Consider the following 23,716-nt stretch of genomic DNA (forward strand, 5'->3'; position numbering starts at 1 on the left):
AACTAGCATCAACTACCAGGAGTAATTAACACTACTACCAACCCACAGGTACCAATCCCGGACTTGGAGAAGGAATTGGATACAAGAGATGAACTAGGGTTCTAAGAGGAGATGGTGTTGGTGAAGATGTTGATAGAGATTGCCCTCTCCCGATGAGTGGAGCGTTGGTGATGACGATGGCGATGATTTCCCCCTCCCGGAGGGAAGTTTCCCCCGCAGAACAGCTCCGCAGAACCCTAGATTGGTTCCGCCTCGTGGCGGCGGAGTTTCGCCCGAGAAGATAGGTTATTATGTTTTCCTGATCGAAAGATCTCATATAGCAGAAGATGGTCATCGGAGGGCCACCAGGGGCCCATGAGGTAGGGGGGCACACCCAGGGGGGGTAGGGCGCGCCCCCACCCTCGTGGGCAGGGTGTGGCCCCCCTGGTGAACTTCTTGCGCTTAGTATTTTTTATATATTCGGAAAACGTCTTCCGTGAAGTTTCAGGACTTTTGGAGCTGTGCAAAATAGGTCTATAATATTTGCTCCTTTTCCAGCCCAGAATCCCAACTGCCGGCATTCTCCCTCTTTATGTAAACCTGGTAAAATAAGAGAGAATAGGCATAAGTATTGTGACATAATGTGTAATAACAGCCCATAATGCAATAAATATTGATATAAAGCATGATGCAAAATGGACGTATCAACTCCCCCAAGCTTAGACCTCGCTTGTCCTCAAGCGAAAGCCGAAATCGAAAAATATGTCCACATGTTTAGAGATAGAGGTGTCGATAAAAGTAAAATACTGACATGAGGGCATCATGATCATTCTTAGAACAGCAACTTACATAATTCTTGTCATATAATTTCTTATGATAGAGTAATAATTCAATCACGATTTCAAGTATGAATCATAAACTTCATTGACAACTAACAAACTATAATCTCAGTCATTGGAGCAATTGCAATTTATCATAACATAGGAAAGAGTCGATATATAAGAGCTTTTCAGCAAGTCCACATACTCAACTATCATATAGTCTTTCACAATTGCTGACACTCACGCAATACTTATGGGTATGGAGTTTTAATCGGACACAGAGAAAGATAGGGGCTTATAGTTTTGCCTCCCAATGTTTTACCTCAAGGGTAAGGTCAACAATAATAGTTCATGAAAACTCACATCCAATTAGCCATATATACCAGGATCTTTCCAACATACTGTGCTTGCCAAAGGATAAAATGTAAAAAGGAAGGGTGAAGATCACCATGACTCTTATGCAAGGTAGGAGATAAAAGTGAAAGATAGGCCCTTCGCAAAGGGAAGCAGAGGTTGTCATGGGCTTTTATGGTTGGATGCACAAAATCTTAATGCGAAAGAATGTCACTTTATATTGCCACTTGTGATATGGACCTTTATTATGCAGACTGTCGCTTTTATTTCTTCCATATCACATGATTGTATAAAGTTTATTTTCTCCCACACTAATAAGTCATACATATTTAGAGAGCAATTTTTATTGCTTGCACCAATGACAACTTACTTGGAGGATCTTACTCAATCCATATGTAGGTATGGTGGACTCTCATGGCAATACTAGTTTAATGGTATTTGGAAGCACAAGTAGTATCTCTACTTGGTGCGATGAATTTGGCTAGCATGAGGGGGAAAGGCAAGCTCAACCATGTTGGATGATCCATGACAATATAATTTATCTCAGATGTAAGAAAACATAACCCATTACGTTGTCTTCCTTGTCCAACATCAACTTTTTAGCATGTCATATTTTAATGAGTGCTCACAATCATAAAAGATGTCCAAGATAGTATATTTATATGTGAAGAACTCTCTTTCTTTATTACTTCCTATTAATTGCAGCAATGACCAAGACTATGTTTGTCAACTCTCAACAACTTTTATTCATCATACTCTCTCTATGTGAGCTCATTACTCTCCATAAGATCCATATGATCTCTTTGTTTCTTTTTATTTCTTTCTCTTTTCTTTTATTCACTTAGGATCATGGAAAAATAATCAAGCCCTTGACTCAACACTAATCTTTATTATATAGCTCACGGACTCGATAACATAGAAGGATCATAAAGCAAAACTCACAACTAGATCATACTAAGAACTTTTATTCTACTAGATCAAGATATTACCAAAAGGATCGAACTAAGAAAAATGGTAAAGATAAAAGTGATGGTGATACGATACCGGGGCACTCCCCCAAGCTTGGCAGTTGCCAAGGGGTGTGCCCATACCCATGTGATTATGTCTCTCTTTTCGGGGATGGTGATGTGATATTCTTGGCAATGATTGATACGTCTCCGTCGTATCTACTTTTCCAAACACTTATGCCCTTGTTTTGGACTCTAACTTTCATGATTTGAATGGAACTAACCTAGACTGATGCTGTTTTCAGCAGAATTACCATGGTGTTATTTATGTGTCGAAACAAACGTTCTCGGAATGACGTGAAACTTCACAGAGCAACTTTTTGGAAAATATAAAAAATACCTGCAAAAGATGAAGGCCAGGGGGCCCACCACATGTCCACGAGGGTGGGGCCGCCTGCCCCCCTAGGGCGCGCCCCCTACCTCGTGGCCCCCTGGGGCTCCTCTGACTCCAACTCCAACTCTATATATTGTGTTTCGGGGAGAAAAAAACCAGAGAGAAGAATTCATCGCGTTTTACGATATGGAGCCGCCGCCAAGCCCTAAAACCTCTCGGGAGGGTTAATCTGGAGTCCGTTCGGGGCTCCGGAGAGGGGAATCCATCGCCACCGTCATCATCAACCATCCTCCATCACCAATTTCATGATGCTCACTGCCGTGCGTGAGTAATTCCATCGTAGGCTTGCTGGACGGTGATGGGTTGGATGGGATCTATCATGTAATCGAGTTAGTTTTGTTAGGGTTTGATCCCTAGTATCCACTATGTTCTGAGATTGATGTTGCTATGACTTTGCTATGCTTAATGCTTGTCATTAGGGCCCGAGTGCCATGATTTCAGATCTGAACCTATTATGTTTTCATCAATATATGAGAGTTCTTGATCCTATCTTGCAAGTCTATAGTCATCTATTATGTGTTATGATCCGTTAACCCCGAAGTGACAATAATCGGGATACTTACCGGTGATGACCGTAGTTTGAGGAGTTCGTGTATTCACTATGTGTTAATGCTTTGGTCCGGTACTCTATTAAAAGGAGGCCTTAATATCCCTTAGTTTCCGTAAGGACCCCGCTGCCACGGGAGGGTAGGACAAAAGATGTCATGCAAGTTCCTTTCTATAAGCATGTATGACTATATTCGGAATACATGCCTACATTACATTGATGAACTGGAGCTAGTTCTGTGTCACCCTAGATTATGACTGTTACGTGATGAACCGCATCCGGCATAATTCTTGAGGGAGTCCTGGATTAGGGGGTGTTCGGGTAGCCGGACTATTCCTTCAGCCGGACTCCGGGACTATGAAGATACAAGATTGAAGACTCCGTCCCGTGTCTGGATGGGACTTTCCTTGGCGTGGAAGGCAAGCTTAGCGATGTGGATATTCAAGATCTCCTACCATTGTAACCGACTTTGTGTAACTCTAACCCTCTCCGGTGTCTATATAAACCGGAGGGTTTTAGTCTGTAGAACAACTTCATCATACAACAATCATACCATAGGCTAGCTATTAGGGTTTAGCCTACTTGATCTCGTGGTAGATCTACTCTTGTACTACCCATATCATCAATATTAATCAAGCAGAACGTAGGGTTTTACCTCCATCGAGAGGGCCGAACCTGGGTAAAACATTGTGTCCCTTGTCTCCTGTTACCATCCGGCCTAGACGCACAGTTCGGGACCCCCTACCCGAGATCCGCCGGTTTTGACACCAACATTGGTGCTTTCATTGAGAGTTCCTCTGTGTCGTCGCAATCAGGAAGGATGCCTCTTCCCGTCTTTAAAGACGGCGCCGTTACTAAGGGAGCCTTGGCTGTCGGCCAAACTCTCCGGCTAGGCGGTTTTCTCATGACCGCCTGTTCGGCCCTTGCGCCGACGGTGACCTCTCGGGTCATCAAAAGCAATCTTCACGTCATCTCGGAACTCGTCGAGCAGTTAGACTCAATGGAGCTCTCTTCCGTAAACGAGCTCTTGGATCGCATCGCCGCCTTGGGGGTCACTACGGATTATGATCAGGTTGGGCTTAAACCCGATCTAAGAGAAATTAATTCTCCCCAAGTCACCCATCACGTTGCTATAGTAGAGGAACAGTGTGGCGACTCTTCATCTATCTTAAGGACTAGCTACGTCCGGATTCCAGATCCCTCCAAGCCGGATACCCGCGGAGGGGAGGATGTAACTCAAGACCTGAACTTAGAATCAGGCAACGGGCTAGATTCACTGGACAACATCCAAGAATCCAAACCTCAGAGTTTGGAAACTCCTTGGCCTCTGAGTCTTAGATTGGGTGAAGTTCCGGATTTAATTCCACCCACCCGCCCGAACATAAGCGATCTATCTCAAATCAGGCAAAAGCCCGAAGAAACAGTACATCATTACTGGGCAAGGTTCCTACTGGTTATGAACAGGATAAAGGACTGCCGCGAGGAAAACGCAATCTCAATCTTCTGCAATAATTGCACGGACAAGGGAATCCTCAATGCCACAGGTCGTCGTGATCTTACACGCTTCGCTGACTTGGCGTCCATAGTACAAAAGTACTGTGCGATGGAAAGTGCCCGGAAAACCGAAACTAAATTTTGGGACAATCCGGCCCTGAATAGAAACCTCGTCCGAAATAAAAGGGTGCATCATCATCAGACACCCAGGTTAAAAACCAAAAAACCAAAACCCTCTACAGGGCATGGAATCGTACTGGAGGGATGGCTTAATGGACCCTATAAAATTCATAGTACAGAGGACGCCACACCAACTCATAGCCTTAGAGCATGTTGGATACTCCGGCAGGTGGTCAAAAGGGGCGAAGATCTCCTAATTCCGGAGGCCGTTGAAAGCCACCTCAGGGACTCCAGTACAGTCTTAACAGTCTTCGAGACTTTCGCATCAAATAAAATGCGAAAAAGAACACTCTACAGCTTCGTCGAAGTCTATCAAGTAGCAACAATAAACCCATGGAGTGACACGGCTATTACCTTTAACGCCAGAGACGAACCTAAATTCCGAACAGCTCGAGCACCAGCCGCATTGGTACTCAGTCCTATAGTGGACGACTTTCGCCTCACCAAGGTACTCATGGATGGAGGCAGCGGATTGAACATCATTTATGAGGAAACCCTTCAAAAAATGGAAATAGACTGGAACCGCATTGAGCGAAGCAGCACAACCTTCAGAGGAATAATCCCCAGTCGGGAAGCACGCTGTACAGGAAAAATCACACTAGATGTGGTGTTCGGCACGCCGGATAATTATAGCTCCGAAGAGGTCACATTCCAAGTGGCCCTGTTCAGCAGTGGATACCACGCTCTGCTGGGGCGGGAAGCGTTTACAATCTTCCAAGCAATACCCCATTACGGGTACATGAAGCTCAAGATGCCCGGGCCGAACGGAATCATCACTCTCGCTAGTGATCTGGACATAGCACTCCGCGCCAAAAACAAGACAGCCGCACTAGCCCTTGAGGCACTGTCCGAAGCCCTAGCGGCTGAGGAAGTGACTACGCTGCGCTCCACGTTAAACAGGGACGATGTGATACTCGAAAAAAGATCCAAGTCCACCTCCTTTAAACCAGCAGATGAAATAGTCAAATTCTAGGTCCATCCAACGGACCCCAATAAAACAGCTTCCATCGGGGCAAAATTAAACCCCGATGTAGACGCCGCACTGCGAGAATTCCTACGGGAGAACTGGGACATTTTTGCATGGCACCCTTCGGACATGCCAGGAATCCCACGCAGGCTGGCCGAACACAGCTTAAATATCCTAAAAGGATTCAAACCTGTCAAACAAGCCCTTCGGCGTTTTTCTGAACCCAAGAGACAGGCAATGGGAGAGGAGCTAGCCAAACTATTGGAGGCCGGATTCATCAGAGATATAAAACATCCGGACTGGCTAGCAAACTTGGTGATGGTACCAAAGTAGGACAAATCCTGGCGCCTGTGCATCGACTTCAAAGACCTCAACAAGGCCTGCCCAAAGGATCCCTTCCCCCTCCCCCGCATCGATCAAATTATTGACGCTACTGCAGGACATGATTCGTTGTGCTTCCTCGACGCATACTCCGGTTACCATCAAATCAAGATGGCCGAGTCAGACCAAGCCGCAACGGCATTCATCACCCCATACGGCCCATTCTGCTTCAACACAATGCCTTTCGGGCTCAAAAACGCCGGCACAACATATCAGCGCATGATTCAGACATGTCTGGCAAACCAGATCGGCAAAACAGTAGAGGCATACGTGGATGATGTGGTCGTAAAAACAAGACATGTCGAATCTCTAGTAGACGACTTGAGGCTTACATTTCACAACCTCCAAGCATATGACATCAAGCTAAATCCGGAAAAATGCGTTTTCGGCGTTCTAGCCGGAAAGCTCTTGGGCTTCATTGTATCCGGTAGGGGAATCGAAGCAAATCCGGCGAAGATCCGAGCTTTGTCACAACTGGATATCCCAAAGGACCTCAAACAAATACAAAAATTAACCGGATGCGTGGCGGCTCTAAGGCGCTTTATCTCCCGGTTGGGAGAAAAGGCGCTACCCCTCTATCGCCTCCTTCGGTGCACCGAACACTTCGAGTGGACGGACGCCGCCACGGCCAGACTCGAGGAAATAAAAGCCATATTGGCAACAAACCCTGTCCTGGCCGCGCCAAATATCGGCGAACCAATGCTATTGTACATTGCAGCAACCCATCAAGTTGACAGCGCAGTACTCGTCGTCGAGCGGGAAACGGACGAACACAAATTCCCCCTTCAAAAGCCGGTTTACTATGTGTCCACTGTCCTCACCCCATGCAAATCACGGTACCCACATTATCAAAAGATTGCATATGCGGTATTCATGGCATCCCGGAAGCTACGACACTACTTTCAAGAGTGTTCAATCACAGTAGCATCGGAAGTACCACTCAATGATATTATAAACAACCATGACGCAACGGGCCGGATTGCAAAATGGGCCATCGAGCTCCTCCCATTTGACATAACTTATAGGCCACGGCAAGCTATCAAGTCGCAAGTTTTGGCCGACTTCGTCGCAGAATGGACGGAGGCCGAACTCCCTAAAGAGTACGTCACATATTCAAACTGGATAATGCACTTCGACGGCTCCAAAATGTTGGCCGGACTAGGGGCCGACGTCGTTTTGACGTCCCCCACAGGAGACACAGTTCAATATGTACTCCAGATTATGTACATGGACTCCAACAATGCAGCCGAATATGAGGCCCTTTTACATGGTCTCCGGATGGCAGTATCCATGGGCATTCAACGCCTAGAGGTGCACGGGGATTCGAACCTCGCGATATCCCAAATAAATGGAGACTTCGATGCCAAGGATCCAAAAATGGCAGCTTACTGCAACGCCGTCCTCAAAATGCCAGCTCGGTTTGAAGGGCTCGAATTTCACCATATAGCCCGAGAAAACAATCAGGCGGCAGACGTCCTGGCATGCATCGGCGCAAAACGCGATGCGGTCCCCCCAACATCTTCCTGGAAAGGTTGTTCAAGCCATCCGTAGTATGGGAAGGGGAACATGGCAATATCAGTCCGGACCCAACCGCACTGTCCGACGCCGAACAATCTGACATAATCGGAGGCTCTGCCAATGAAATAACAACCTCAGCCCACGTACTAATGGCCATTATCGCCCCGTGGACAGAACCATTCCTAGCCTACCTTACTAGCTAGGAACTCCCAGAGGATCAAAACGAGGCACGCTGTATAGTGCGGCGATCTAAAGCCTATAAAGTCCATGAGGGAGAACTTTACAATAAAAGCGCTACCGGAGTCCTTCAAAGGTGCATCTCCGAAGAGGAAGGGCGGAACCTGCTGGCTGAAATTCATGCCGGACTCGGTGGCCATCACGCCGCAGCCCGGTCCCCCGTAAGCAAGGCTTTCCATACAGGCTTTTATTGGCCGACGGCCCGGGCGGACGCTCAGGACTTGGTCCATAAATGCGTCGGTTGTCAGCTTTTTGCAAACCAAAGCCATATGCCACCCACCGCCCTCCAAACTATCCCCATCACTTGGCCTTTCGCGGTCTGGGGGCTTGACATGCTGGGACCCCTTAAAGGCGGAACCCACAAGAAAAAATACTTACTGGTCATGGTGGATAAGTTCGCCAAATGGATAGAAGCCAAGCCTGTTAAGATGACCGAATCCGGACCTGTGATAGACTTTATATCCGGGGTCGTACACCATTATGGCGTCCCCCATAGCATCATCACCGATAACGGCACAAACTTTACGGCCGATGAGGTAAAACTCTGGTGCAAAAACATGGGCATCAAGCTCGATTATGCTTCCGTCTATCACCCACAAACTAACGGTCAGGTCGAATGTGCAAATGGTCTCATCATGAGCGGCATCAAACCCAGATTAGTGCGGTCCCTCAAGGAATCTAACACGCACTGGGTAGAGGAGCTCAACTCCATACTCTGGGGGCTGCGGACCACGCCGAACCGCACCACCGGATACACACCATTTTTTATGGTGTACGGCGCAGAGGCAGTCTTGCCCTGCGACATAATTCATGACTCACCTCGAGTGCGCATGTACGAAGAAAGGGAGGCCGAGCTCGATCGGCGGGACAGTTTGGACGCCTTAGAGGAGGAGAACGACGTGGCAAAAGCCCGTTCCGCATTCTATCAACAGCAGGCTCGAAGATATCAAAGCAGAGAAGTGCGGGCCAAAAGCTACAACGTTGGCGACTTAGTTCTACGCCTGCCGGACAAGAAAAAGGACAAGCTGAAGCCCAAGTGGGAAGGTCCCTTCATAATCGACCAAGTCCTGACTGGTGGAGCATACCGCCTGCGAGATGCATCGGATAACCGACTCGAGCCGAACCCATGGAATGCAGCCCGTCTCCGAAGATTCTATGCCTAGCGCTGTACTCTGTGTTTGTCTCCTTCCTTTGTCCATTTTTTACATTTTCTGTCTTACATTTCTCTCCTTCCCCTCTTCTCTTTTATAGCCCTTAAAGGCTCCTCAAGTGAAGTGCTACTCGCGCTCATTAAACCTGGGGGCTTCTTTAACAGAAGCTTATTTATACGGGCTTCACACCCACCACATGTGTCAAACTTCCGCATGTACCTTTTCTTCACCATTATATGCATCGATATGACTTAAGTTTTGGCCAAGCTGGGTTGCCTGGCTCCTGTGCTTACCCCTACATTCCTGATTGTTCGGCTAGGTGGTAAAGGGAGCACCTGTGCGATTGTTACTGCCAGATCAGCCGGATGTGTACCTCAGACTGGGTGAAGCCGAAAGCTAGCGTTCTTAAGGGAATATTCGGTCGGTGAACTAAAAGATGACCTTTTCTTTTACTTATTTATGTATATGCCCCCAGATGATTTTCCTGCGTTTGCAGTCCGGACATGCACTTTAGGGCATGCCTCCCAGAGAAAGGAACCCCTAACGGAACTATTCTCTGTGGAAGCTGTTTCTTACTAACCATGTAATAAACATAACTAGTTGGGCACTTGTCTGATAAAGCACTAATGACCCCTACGCCTGGTCTCCATGCATACCCCGGTTCTTACATAACCGGTAGGGTATTCGGACACACTCCGGACCGTCAGGTCCTGAGGTTGAAGTGAAAAGGTCGGCAACGACAAACGATCTACAATCCGGCTAGAAGGCATTACACATGTCAATTAAAACTTACATAGTCACTCTGACTGATTGTATTCCTCTTCAATACCATCTAACAGGCTGTCTAACTTACAGTCCTGCTGGGAATACTTTGCGGCCAATTCTACTTGGCCGTACACTAAGCTTACAGGGATCTCCTTCCCGTCAGGCCCCACAGGTCCGACCTTGGCCATGTGGTTTGGGTCAGACTTCGTGTACCGCGTCTTCACCATGGCCCAGGCCTCCCTAGCGCCTTGTCGGCAGGCCGATATCTTCCACAACCGGAAGCGCCGCCGAGATCCCTTAAGCTTCTCCAAAAGCTCTCCAAGGCCCTCGGGCATGGACTGGGAAGGCCATAAGGCTTGGGCAACGCCTCGCATCGCCTGCCGAACTCGCTCGTGCAGTTGCGAGAGCTCGGGAAGAAGGTCACCCGTAGAACCGGGCATCTCCTCTACAGGACGACCCGTTAGCATACCTACAGACATTACTCTGTTAGTCGACTTCCTCGCTGAACTCTTTTCTTTCAAAGATTCGCTTAAGCACTTACTAAATATGCCGCGTCAAAGCCGCTGATTCTCCTTAGTAGAGTCTGACAGCTGGCCACGAACATCTTTAAGTTCAACGTCCAGCTTGGTGTTGGCATCCTGAAGCTCATTCTTCTTCCGCCTCACCCTTGTCAACATACTCTCACTGGCCTTTAGCCGGCGTAAGAGTTGTTGCCTCTCCGGATCCAGTCCGGCGCCATCTGCAATATGAATTGGCAGATTCGTACCCACGCCGCACTTCGCAAGATATTAATCTTTCGAAGTGTATCTTACCAGAGGGGGTCTCTTTAGGCTCCCCTGCCGTGGCTAGTGCGGCCTCCAGTTGGGCTTTGCACTCTTTCAGCTCCTGGGACAGTACAGTATTCTTCTCTGTAAGAACCTGCATAACAAATGATCCTTAAACCAGTTACTCTAACCGTTTCAAGTCTCGGGGGCTACTGGTATATACATATATATATTTACCAAAATTTTCTTACCCGTATGTCTTTTACATATTGCTCCGTGGCTCTGGTTAAACCATTTTGAGCGGCACGGAGGTACGCATCTCCCGAATTGAAGGCATCTAATGCCTCTCGGGAGAAACAAGCGTCGCGAAGAACTATCCGGTGACGCCTGTGGTTCATGGCACTCTCCACCTCGGAATTGGTGGCAGACAGCCTGTCCGCATCCTCTATTGGAGGAGCATCCGGTGCGCACCTCGTGTTCGCTCCCGCTTCCGGGCCAGGCGTTGGAGCCTGGCTGGTGGAGGCGCGGTTGGCAACCTCTCCGGATGTAGTCCGGCGAGGTCTCTTCATCCTAAAGATAGCACGAACGTTAATATGCCCTGAAGAAATAACACCAGGGAAAAAGAGGATGCGCTATACCTTTGCGCCGGCATCCCAGTTCGGAATACATTCCTTTTTGCCCCACGGGGCCCTGCGGCCCCTCGTTGGCTAGCCGCCGCAGGTTCGGCCTCCCGCCTTGGAAACCTCCCCTGCAAAACACGATCGTTGTCAGGAAAACTGAAATGCATGAGAATGGATTCCTTCTCAAAGGGATGAGACTCCGCTCTCTGTTACCTGGGAGGCCGGGATTAACCCTGGGTAATCAGCCGTAATGGCCACCAAGGTATTGTCCTTGCTTAACTGATGAAACACCCCGTCAATCAACTCCACCGATATATCCAGATCCTCTTCGGAGTCCGGATCGAGGGACCGTTCTGGATCCTCGGGTTGTGGGGGACGACTGTTTATATCCTTTACTTCCCGACGCAGTTCCTGCGTTGAAATCATTGGACTACATATTTAATCATGGGAATATAAAGCGGATGGGCAGGCACAATTGTTCACTTACCCAACTCGGGGGGTTGTACATACTAAATCCGCCCTGCGGGTTGACGCGGAGGAATTCCTCCTCTTCTCCCTTGTACAAAGAGGATAAGATCTTTACTAGAGCGGCAGCTGAGGCTGGCCCCTTACGACCTAACGGGTGGCGTCATCCTCCCCGTTAAAATCCCACATGGGGTGGCCTCTATATTGAAGCGGCTGCACCCCCCGCATAATGTATGCGGCCATGACTCCAATCATGGTTAGTCCGGAATGAGCCAATAGTCTTATCCGGCCCATCAGGTGAAGGATGTCCCTGTCGCTTTCTCTTTGAGAGCTCCGCGGACGCCAGCTTAGGCGTTTCTTTAAGGGAGCAATGTTGAATTCGGGGACACCGACCCGGATAGGGTCCGTTTGCGGGACATCATCTATATAAAACCACTCCGAAGGCCAGTCCTCGGACGCCTTCTTTGGGGTTCTGGATAGATATCCGGTCCCGGCGATACGCCAAACTTCGGCTCCGCCCAGTTGATATATAGACCCCTCTTGAGAGCGGGGCACCAGACAGAATAATCTCTTCCATAGCGCGAAATGAGCCTCAACACCCAAGAATAGCTCGCTAAGAGCGACGAAGCCCGCGATATGCAATATAGAGGCGGGCGTCAGATCATGCAGCTGGAGGCCGTAGAACTCCAGAAGCCCACGGAGAAATGGATGGATTGGAAATCCAAGTCCTCTTACTAGATAAGGGACGAGGCACACCCGCTCTCCTTTGGAGGGACAGGGGGTGCTCTCCGCTTGCTCTCTGCCATTATAGGTGGCGAGTCCGGCTCGGACCGGGACCATATAGGCCTGAGGGAGAAATCCCTTCGCCTGAAGCGACACTAGCTCGCTGTGCGGGATGGAGCACCTCTCCCAGTCTCTAGGTTTAGGACTGGAAGGGCGAGAGGAGGAGCTGCGATGGCTGGCCATGTTGGAATGAACCTTTGCTGGAGGCGCTCTGATGATTACTCGCGGAGAGGAGAAGGTGTGGTTTGGATCTGAATCCCCATCCCATTAAATAGGTGGCTCGTTTATGCGGCTACGGGTGTGAATGTAAAAACACCCTGACTTTTCACATTCGTTTGACACGTGGAAAACGGCCATTATTGGGCGTGGAAGCCGAGGTGCGCTACATTACGAAAATCAGACATTATTCAGCAGGTACACGGAATTTGGAGGAGAACCCGCCTTGCAATGCCAAAGACAATCTGCGCGCCGGACTCGTCGTCATTGAAGCCTGGTTCGGGGGCTACTGAGGGAGTCCTGGATTAGGGGGTGTTCGGGTAGCCGGACTATACCTTCAGCCGGACTCCAGGACTATGAAGATACAAGATTGAAGACTCCGTCCCGTGTCCGGATGGGACTTTCCTTGGCGTGGAAGGCAAGCTTGGCGATGTGGATATTCAAGATCTCCTACCATTGTAACCGACTTTGTGTAACTCTAACCCTCTCCGGTGTCTATATAAACCGGAGGGTTTTAGTCCATAGAACAACTTCATCATACAACAATCATACCATAGGTTAGCTATTAGGGTTTAGCCTCCTTGATCTCGTGGAAGATCTACTCTTGTACTACCCATATCATCAATATTAATCAAGAAGGACGTAGGGTTTTACCTCCATCGAGAGGGCCCGAACCTGGGTAAAACATTATGTCCCTTGTCTCCTGTTACCATCCGGCCTAGACGCACAGTTCGGGACCCCCTACCCGAGATCCGCCGGTTTTGACACCGACAATTCTCCATCACTGATCCATTGCCTATGAGCTTTGCATATATTGTTCTTCACTTATTTACTTTTGCGTTTCTATTGCTATCGTCACTACAAAATACCAAAAACACTACTTTTGCTACTGTTAACTTTTGCTACCGTTACCACTACTATCATATTACTTTGCTACTAAATACTTTGCTGCAGATATTAAGTTTCCAGGTGTGGTTGAATTGACAACTCAGTTGCTAATACTTGAGAATATTCTTCGGCTTCCCTTGTGTCGAATCAATAAATTTGGGTTGAATACTCTACCCTCGGAAACCGTTGCGATCCCCTATACTTGTGGGTTATCAAGACTATTTTCTAGCGCCGTTGCCGCGGAGCATAGCTCTATTCTTTGAGTGACTTGGGATTTATATCTGCTTATCATTATGAAGAACTTGAAAGATCCAAGGACCAAGATTTATCCCTCAACTACGAGGGGAGGTAAGGAACTGCCATCTAGCTCTGCACTTGATTCACCTTCTATTTTGAGTAAGCTTGCGACACCTAAACCTGCTTCTGCTATTCGTTCTGATATGTCGCATGTTATTGATGATGCCACTTCTGCTATACATGATACTTATGATGAAACTACTTCTATGCTTGATACTACTGTGCCACTTGGTGAATTTCTTGATGAACAACTTGCTAGGGCTAGAGAGATCGAAAATATTGAATCTGATAATACTGATGAATTGATGATGAATACTTGAGTGTTATTCCTGAGGGTTATGTTTTTGATAAAGAAGCTTCTTTAGCTATTTTAGCTTGCAAAGATAGATACGAACTTAAGAGGTTATTAGCTAAATGGAATAAGCAGTCTCTAAATGCTAGAATCAAACCCGACCCTACTTTTGCTACTTCACCTATCTGTGTTACTGATAAGGTTTATGAATTCTCTATTAATCCTGATATACTTACTTTGGTTGAAGCTGATCCTTTTCATGGCTATGAAACTGAAACTTTTATGGCACATCTTACTAAATTAAATGATATAGCTACCCTGTTCAATACTGATGAGAGAACTCGCTACTTTTATATCCTTAAAATATTTCCGTTCTCATTAAAGGGTGATGCTAAGATATGGTTTAATTATCTTGATCCTGGTTGTGTGCGTGATGACCCACAAGTATAGGGGATCTATCGTAGTCCTTTCGATAAGTAAGAGTGTCGAACCCAACGAGGAGCAGAAGGAAATGATAAGCGGTTTTCAGCAAGGTATTCTCTGCAAGTACTGAAATAAGTGGTAACAAATAGTTTTGTGATAAGGTAAATTGTAACGAGCAACAAGTAACAAAAGTAAATAAGGTGCAGCAAGGTGGCCCAATCCTTTTTGTAGCAAAGGACAAGCCGGGCAAATTCTTATATAAGGAAAAGAGCTCCCGAGGACACATGGGAATATCGTCAAGCTAGTTTTCATCACGCTCATATGATTCGTGTTCGGTACTTTGATAATTTGATATGTGGGTGGACCGGTGCTTGGGTGCTGTTCTTACTTGAACAAGCATCCCACTTATGATTAACCTCTATTGCAAGCATCCGCAACTACAACAAAAGTATTAAGGTAAACCTAACCATAGCATGAAACATATGGATCCAAATTAGCCCCTTACGAAGCAACGCATAAACTAGGGTTTAAGCTTCTGTCACTCTAGCAACCCATCATCTACTTATTACTTCCCAATGCCTTCCTCTAGGCCCAAATAATGGTGAAGTGTTATGTAGTCGACGTTCACATAACACCACTAGAGGTTAGACAACATACATCTCATCAAAATATCGAACGAATACCAAATCCACATGACTACTAATAGCAAGACTTCTCCCGTGTCCTCAGGAACAAACGTAACTACTCACAAAGCATATTCATGTTCATAATCAGGGGGGTAATAGTACGCATAAAGGATCTGAACATATGATCTTCCACCAAGTAAACCAACTAGCATCAACTACAAGGAGTAATCAACACTACTAGCAACCTACTAGCACCAATCCCGGACTTAGAGACAAGAATTGGATACAAGAGATGAACTAGGGTTTGGAGATGAGATGGTGCTGGTGAAGATGTTGATGGAGATTGCCCTCTCCCGATAAGAGGAGCATTGGTGATGACGATGGTGATGATTTCCCCCTCCCAGAGGGAAGTGTCCCCGGCAGAACAGCTCTCCCGGAGCCCTAGATTGGTTCCGCCGAGGTTCCACCTCGTGGCGACAGAGTCTTATCCCGAAAGGTTGCTTATGATTTTTTTCTCATCGAAAGACTGCATATAGGAGAAGATGGGCGTAGGAGAGCCACCAGGGGTCCCACGAGGTAGGGGGACGCGCCCAGGGGGAGGGGCGCGCCCCCCACCCTCGTGAGCAGGGTGTGGGCCCCCTGGCCTTCATCTTTGGCGACGATTTTTCATTATTTATTTTAAGATATTCCGTAGAATTTCAGGACTTTTGGAGTTGCGCAGAATAGGTCTCCAATATTTGCTCCTTTTCCAGCCAGAATTCCAGCTGCTGGCATTCCCCCTCTTCATGGTAAACCTTGTAAAATAAGAGAGAATAGCCATAAGTATTGTGACATAACGTGAAATAACAACCCATAATGCAATAAATATTAACATAAAAGCATGACGCAAAATGGACGTATCAACTCCCCCAAGCTTAGACCTCGCTTGTCCTCAAGCGAAAAGCCGATAACAATAAATATGTCCTCATGTTTAGAGGTAGAGGCGTCGATAAAAATAAAATACGGACATGAAGGCATCATGATTGTTTCATAACAGCAACATATATAGATTTGTCATATGATTACTTATGTTCAAGTGATGATCTTTTCACAATGCAAAAGTATGAATCAGAAACCTTATTAGGCGCTAACAAATTATAACCTCAGTCATTGAAGCAATTGCAATTTATCATAACATCGGAAGGAGTCTATGTCAGAGCTTAAAAGCAAGTCCACATACTCAACTATCACTTAGTCCTTCATAATTGCTAACACTCACGCAATACTTGTGGTTATGAAGTTTCAATCAGACACAGAGAAAGATTGGGGCTTATAATGCTGCCTACAAACTTATTCACCTTTGGGTGATGTCAACAATAATAGTTCATGCTAACGTACATCCAATTGATATATATATATATATATCAGGATTACCCCACCATGAAGTGCTTGCCAAAGGATAAAATGAAAAAGGGAAAGGTGAAGATTACCTTGACTCTTGCATAAGATAGAGGATAATAATAAAAGATAGGCCCTTCGCAGAGGGAAGCAGAGGTTGCCATGCGCTTGTATGGTTGGATGCACAAAATCTTAATGCAAACGAACATCACTTTATATTGCCCCTTGTATGTGAACCTTTATTATGCAGTCCGTCGCTTTTATTGCATCCACAAAAAGTTCGTACAAAGCTTATTTCTCTGCACTAATAAGTCATGCATATTTAAAGAGCAATTTTTATTGCTTGCACCGATGACAACTTACTTGAAGGATCTTACTCAATCCATAGGTAGATATGGTGGACTGTCATGGCTAAACTGGTTTAAGGGTATTTGGAAGCACAAGTAGTATCTCTACTTGGTGCTGAGAATTTGGCTAGCATGAGGGGGAAAGGCAAGCTCAACATGTTTGAATGATCCATGACAATATATTTTAACTGAGATGCGAGAAAACATAAGCCATTATGTTGTCTTCCTTGTCCAACATCAACTCTTTAGCATGTCATACTTAATGAGTGCTCCCAATTATGAAAGATGTCAATGATAGTATATCTATATGTGAAACCTCTCTCTCCTTATTACTTCCTATTAATTGCCACGATGACTGAAGCTATATTTGCCAACTCCTAACAAGTTTTTAATCATCATACTCTTTCTATGTGAAGTCATTACTCTCAATAAGATCAATATGAACTCTTTGTTTCTTTTTATTCTTTCCTTTATTCACTCAAGATCATGGCAAAATAATCAAGCCCTTGACTCAACACTAATCTTTATTATATATAGCTCACGGACTAGATTGCATAGAGGGATCATAAAGCAAACTTCAAAACTAGATCATGCCGTGACTTTATTCTACTAAATCAAGATACTACTAATAGGATCGAAATAAGAAAAACGGTAAAGATAGGAGTTGTGATGGTGATACGATACCGGGGCACCTCCCCCAAGCTTGGCAGTTGCCAAGGGGAGTGCCCATACCCATGTGATGAGGTCTCCTTCTTTGTTGTTGGAGGTGGAGGTGTTGTTGATGACGCAAGCCTGTCGTCCCCTTCCATGGCATAGGCTCACCCTCATAGAAGGATGATCGAGTCTCCGGAATTCTCAAATCTGCAACGGAAACAGCTCGAAACGAAGCAGGGGATATTTGCATGATACGGGGGTCAAAACCTTCGGGAGAATATATAATGAATTTTTACCGACAAAAATACGTATCGTGCAGGAAAATGGAGTCCGGAGGGCACATGAGGTGCTCACGAGGTAGGGGGGCGCGCCCAGGGGGGTAGGGCGTGCCCTCCACCCTCGTGGAGGGCTCGTGTCCTCCCTGGACTGCTACCTATTTTTCTATTTTTCTAAATATTCCAAAACGGAGAAATATTGCCTTAAAAATTGTTTTGGAGTCGGTTTACTTACCGTACCACATACCTATTCCTTTTCGGAGTCTGGAACATTCTGGAAAGTGTCCCTTATGTATTCCTCCGGGGTTACGGTTTCAATAACATTGGTTTCAACATTTATAGGATTACCTGAGATATAGTGCTTGATTCTTTGACCGTTTACCACCTTCGGATTTGTGCCTTCGAAATTGTTGATTTTTATGGCACCGGAATGATAGACCTCCTCGATAACGTAGGGACCTTCCCATTTAGAGAGAAGTTTTCCTGCAAAAAATCTTAAACAAGAGTTGTATAGCAATACATAATCGCCTACATTAAACTCACGCTTTTGTATCCTTTTGTCATGCCATCATTTCACTTTTTCTTTAAACAACTTGGCATTTTCATAGGCTTGGGTTCTCCATTCATCAAGTGAGCTAATATCAAATAACCTCTTCTCACCGGCAAGTTTGAAATCATAGTTAAGCTCTTTAATAGCCCAATATGCCTTATGTTCTAGTTCGAGAGGTAAGTGACATGCTTTTCCATAAACCATTTTATACGGAGACATACCCATAGGATTCTTATATGCAGTTCTATATGCCCATAATGCATCATCAAGTTTCTTGGACCAATTCTTTCTAGACCTATTAACAGCCTTTTGCAAAATTAATTTGAGCTCTCTATTACTCAATTCTACTTGACCACTAGACTGTGGGTGATAAGGAGATTCAGTTCTATGATTAACGTCATATTTGGCAAGCATTTTACGGAAAGCACCATGAATAAAGTGTGAACCACCATCAGTCATTAAATATCTAGGGACTCCAAACCTCGGAAAAATAACTTCCTTAAGCATTTTAATAGGAGTGTTATGATCAGCACTACTAGTTGGAATAGCTTCTACCCACTTAGTAACATAATCAACAGCAACTAAAATATGAGTGTATCCATTGGAGGCAGGAAAAGGTCCCATATAATCAAATCCCCAAACATCAAATGGTTCAATAACAAGTGAATAATTCATAGGCATTTCTTGACGTTTACTAATGTTACCAATTCTTTGACATTCATCACAAGATAAAACAAACTTACGGGCATCCTTGAAGAGAGTAGGCCAATAAAAACCAGATTGCAATACCTTATGTGCAGTTCTATCTCCAGCGTGGTGTCCTCCATAAGCTTCGGAGTGACACTTGCGTAGGATCTGTTCCTGTTCATGCTCAGGTACACAACGTCTAATAACACCATCTACTCCTTCTTTATAAAGATGTGGGTCATCCCAAAAGTAATGTCTCAAATCATAAAAGAACTTTTTCTTTTGTTGGTATGTGAAGCTAGGTGGTATAAATTTAGCAACAATATAATTATCATAATCAGCATACCATGGAGTTCTACGAGAAGTGCTTATGACATTTAATTGTTCATCAGGAAAGCTATCATCAATAGGTAGTGGGTCATCAAGAACATTCTCTAACCTAGATAAGTTGTCTGCAACTGGCTTCTTAGCTCCTTTTCTATCAACAATATGCAAATCAAATTCTTGCAGCAAGAGAACCCATCTAATAAGTCTAGGTTTAGCATCTTTCTTTTCCATAAGATATGTAATAGCAGCATGATCAGTGTGAATAGTTACTTTAGAATCAGCAATATAGGGTGTCGTGGAATTGTCACGGCAGATGTCCTTAGTGTCAGGACTTAGTCACGAGGCCAACACATCTATGTGGTAGCTTGAGAGGGGTTGAGTGGGACGAGAGACGCAGGGCGGATCACCATGCAAGACAAGGATTTAGACAGCTTCGGGCCCCGGGAAACATCACCCGGTAATAGCCCTACATGCTGTTTGAGGCTAGGTCTCATTATCATCACGAGGGAGTCGCAGTAAACCGGCTCTCCTCTTTGTGTCTAGCCCTAGATATTGTTTCTTCTTGCCCCCCCTCTTTGGGGAGCCCTGCCCCTCCTTATATATGTTGAAGGGGCGGTTTACATGTGGAGTCCTATTAGGATTAGGACTAGTCTATCTCTAATACAAACCGGATACAAGCCCTGGTCTTAACTCCTTGTAAGGTAAATATTCCTCATGCCTTTCCTCTTAAAACGGCCCACCATAGTATGAACCGGCCTTCTGGGCCATGGGCCTCGTCATCCATCTGACCCGCCCGCCGGGTTACTAATGAACCGCCAAGACCGGGCGGTTAGCCGGTGAACCGCCAAGCTCCGGGAGGGTTACAAGTGAGTCATCTAGTCCGGCCGGTTTATACTTCCGGCCGGTTTACACCACGGGGTATATCCCCGACATTAGCCCCCAGTTTAATTTGAATTTATCCATGTTAAACTAATCTGCAACATAAACTCAAGAGCAAATTTGACAGGTTATGCTCCGGGTTAAAAATTCTTGTAAATCGGCACCTGATCATCCTTGTCATTTCCTTCTTCTAGAAAATCCGGTTTAATAGGCCAGCTTCATACTCAATTTGCTTTGCAGAAGATATTGAGAATAAAGAATCCATTTGAATCGGCCTTCAATGCTCTTGATTTGACAAAAATATTGGTCCTCAAATATTCAACTGATATCATCCGGTTTGAAAATATAGAACTTGCCGGTTTATCATTGCCAAAATTGCCGGGTTATAAGAACTGATGATCCCGGTTCATGACTGTTTATAGACACCGGGTTATGATTGTTACCAACGCCGGGTCACACAATTGATCTTCCTAATCTGCTCAAAATTGAAAATTTTGAAGATGTTCCTCCTTGTTGGGGATGTGCATATCCCCGTTGAGGTAACCTAGTCTTATTCGAAAGTTCTCCGGTTCCATGTTATTCAAAATGAGTTTGTTAACAAGACTTGATCAACCTTGTTAATGGATTCCTTTTGATGATCATGAGATGGATGAATTTAGAAAACACAACTCTCTGTACCCTCTTTTTACTTTCTGTTATTTATATTAAATAAAGCAAAAATAGTATTTTCTGTCTGTTATCTGAGTTATCCGTGCAATATAAAAATACCCTAAAAATAAAAGTTCTCCAAATGCCCTGAAATTTAAATATGATTTTTTATAGAATATTTGAGAATATTTGGCACTTAGAACACAACAGGGGGCATCCACCTGGCCACGAGGGTGGAGGGCGCGCCCTACCCCCTAGGTGCGCCCCCTGCCTCGTGGGCCCACGGTGGCCCTCCTCCACTTATTCCTGCACCCACACACTCCTTCCTCCCACAAATACCATTATCCAGCTCAAACCCGAGTCCAAGCTCATTTTGCTGCCATTTTCGATCTCCTTGCTCAAAGCACCTCTCACAAAACTGCTTGGGGGATTGTTCCTTGGTATGTGACTCCTCCATTGGTCCAATTTTGTTCTAGTGCTTTATTCATTGCAAATTTGTGCTGCCTAGGTGACCCTGTTCTTGAGCTTACATGTCAAATTTATGTGGTTCCAAGTAGTTTTGATGCATGATATAGGCTCTAGGCACTTGTAGGAGTAGTTGCTATCAATTTTGTTGAGTTTGGTTCACTTTTATTTTGAAGTTACTAAAAATTTCAGAATTTTTCAGAAAATAATGAACAAATTTTTGAGGGGCTCATCGAGCCGAAGCTCGAAGGAAAAGCAAAATGAAGAAGCAAAGAAGCCCAAATATAATCTGCCTCGCACCGCGGAGGTTAGGCCGTGTGAATGGCCCTCCGATGATTTCTTGAGAGCAACCGGGATTTATGAGGATTTTTATGAATTGGCTAAGAATTCAGGCCTCACCGACTTTGTCCGCGACCAACGCGAACAGTATCTCTTACTCACCAATACTTTTGTGCAAAACTTCTACTATTATCCTAGGGAATCACCTCCTTCAGTAGAGTTTCATTTATATGATGTGGTTAAGAAGATGTCACTATATGAATTTTGCAGGGTTTGCAAAATACCTTTCGAGGGTAGCTTAGAGGAACCACATCGTAAAGATGTGGATGGATTTATTGACACTATCACTGTAGGGGAAACTAGGAAGGTTTCCGATGCAAGAATCACTAGCATACATTTTCCTGTTTTACGTACATTGCAATATTTGCTAGTCGTTTCTTAATTGGTCGCGGAAACTGTGGAAACCTTAGTGTTCCTGATATTTTTATTTTGTTCCATGGTTTATTCCGTGACGACTCTGTTAGTATGGGCGGTATTATTGCTAAACGGTTAAGTTTGAACCGTACAAAGGGCCCCATCTTTGGTGGTATCTATCCTTCACGCCTTGCTGCATATTATAACATACCCATTAGGCACTATGAAAAAGAAGAAAAAATGCTGCCTACTGTTTATTTAGATTATAAGACTATGGTAGCGCATGATTTTATTATAAAGAATACGGAAGGGGAGCTTAAATACAAATTGTTCTTTGATAAACGTCATCCTGAGACTATCACCTTGCCTGCTCCTTCCTTGTTTGATTTATCTACAGCCAGTACCTCGTCTCGCCGGAGGACATTCACGCTTACCGGAACCCTACATCAGCCACAGAGCTAGAGTCGGAACCACAAGTTGATCCTCCACGACAGTCTAATTACCAGTGGGATCCGGAGATGATTGCCAACCAGTGGCAATCAGAGTCTTCTTCTTCGTAGTACGACCCCAACTATTACTATGGATATCCGCCAGGCCAACCGTGGCCATAGACCAACTTAGGCCAAAAGCCTAAGCTTGGGGGAGTACGTATTTCTCACCAACATTATATTCATGTTCACACACTCATTGCTAGATGTCGGTGCTCATACTTTTTCATTGTATCATCCATACTAGTTTATTTCCTTTTTATGCTTTCTTCTTGTGTGTTTGATAAACCTTAAGAAAAACCAAAAAAAATAGTTGTAGCTTTTAACTAGCTTTAATTCCTATGCCTGTAGTAGTAATTAAAAAGAAAACCCAAAAAGATTTCATGTTCTTCTTTTGCTTGTTGGGAGCTTTCCCGTGTAAATAGTTTTATTTCTTTTCTTTTTTTTTGGGAGTCGATAGGAGAAGACCATGATTAAATTGTTGTAAGTGGCTCTTATATGCATTATTGTTGATCTGACAAAAGAGCCCATATTGCCTTGTCTTCTCCTATTTATTGAATGCTTGCAGATTCCAGGTCAGTCCAATGCACATGCACTATTATTATTCACATCATTCGGTCGTGCAAGTGAAAGGCAATTATGACGATATATGATGGACTGATTGAGATGAGAAAAGCTGGTGTGAACTCGACCTCTCTTGTTTTTGTAAATATGATTAGTTCATCGTTCCCGATTCAGCCTATTATGAATAAACATGTTTGCAATGACAACTAGAGATCATAGTTTCTTATGCCATGCTTAATTAGCTAGGAGCTTATAATGGTTTACCTTGCGTGCCAACATGCTATTAAAATGGTTGTGATGTGGTATGATAGGGTGGTATCCTATTTTGAACGATTCGAGTGGCTTGACTTGGCACATGTTCACGCATGTAGTTGAAACAAAATCAACATAGCCTCTACGATATTTATGTTCATGGTGCATTATATCCTACTCATCCTTGCATTCGGTGTTGATTAATTTTAATGCATGTTCATGACTGTTGTCGCTCTCTAGCTGGTCGCTTCCTAGTCTTTTTCTAGCCTTCACCTGTACTAAGCGGGAATACTGCTCGTGCATCCAACTCCATAAACCCCAAAGTTATTCCATATGAGTCC

The sequence above is a fragment of the Triticum dicoccoides genome, chromosome 3A (assembly GCF_002162155.2).
Source record: "Triticum dicoccoides isolate Atlit2015 ecotype Zavitan chromosome 3A, WEW_v2.0, whole genome shotgun sequence".
NCBI lineage: Eukaryota > Viridiplantae > Streptophyta > Magnoliopsida > Poales > Poaceae > Triticum > Triticum dicoccoides.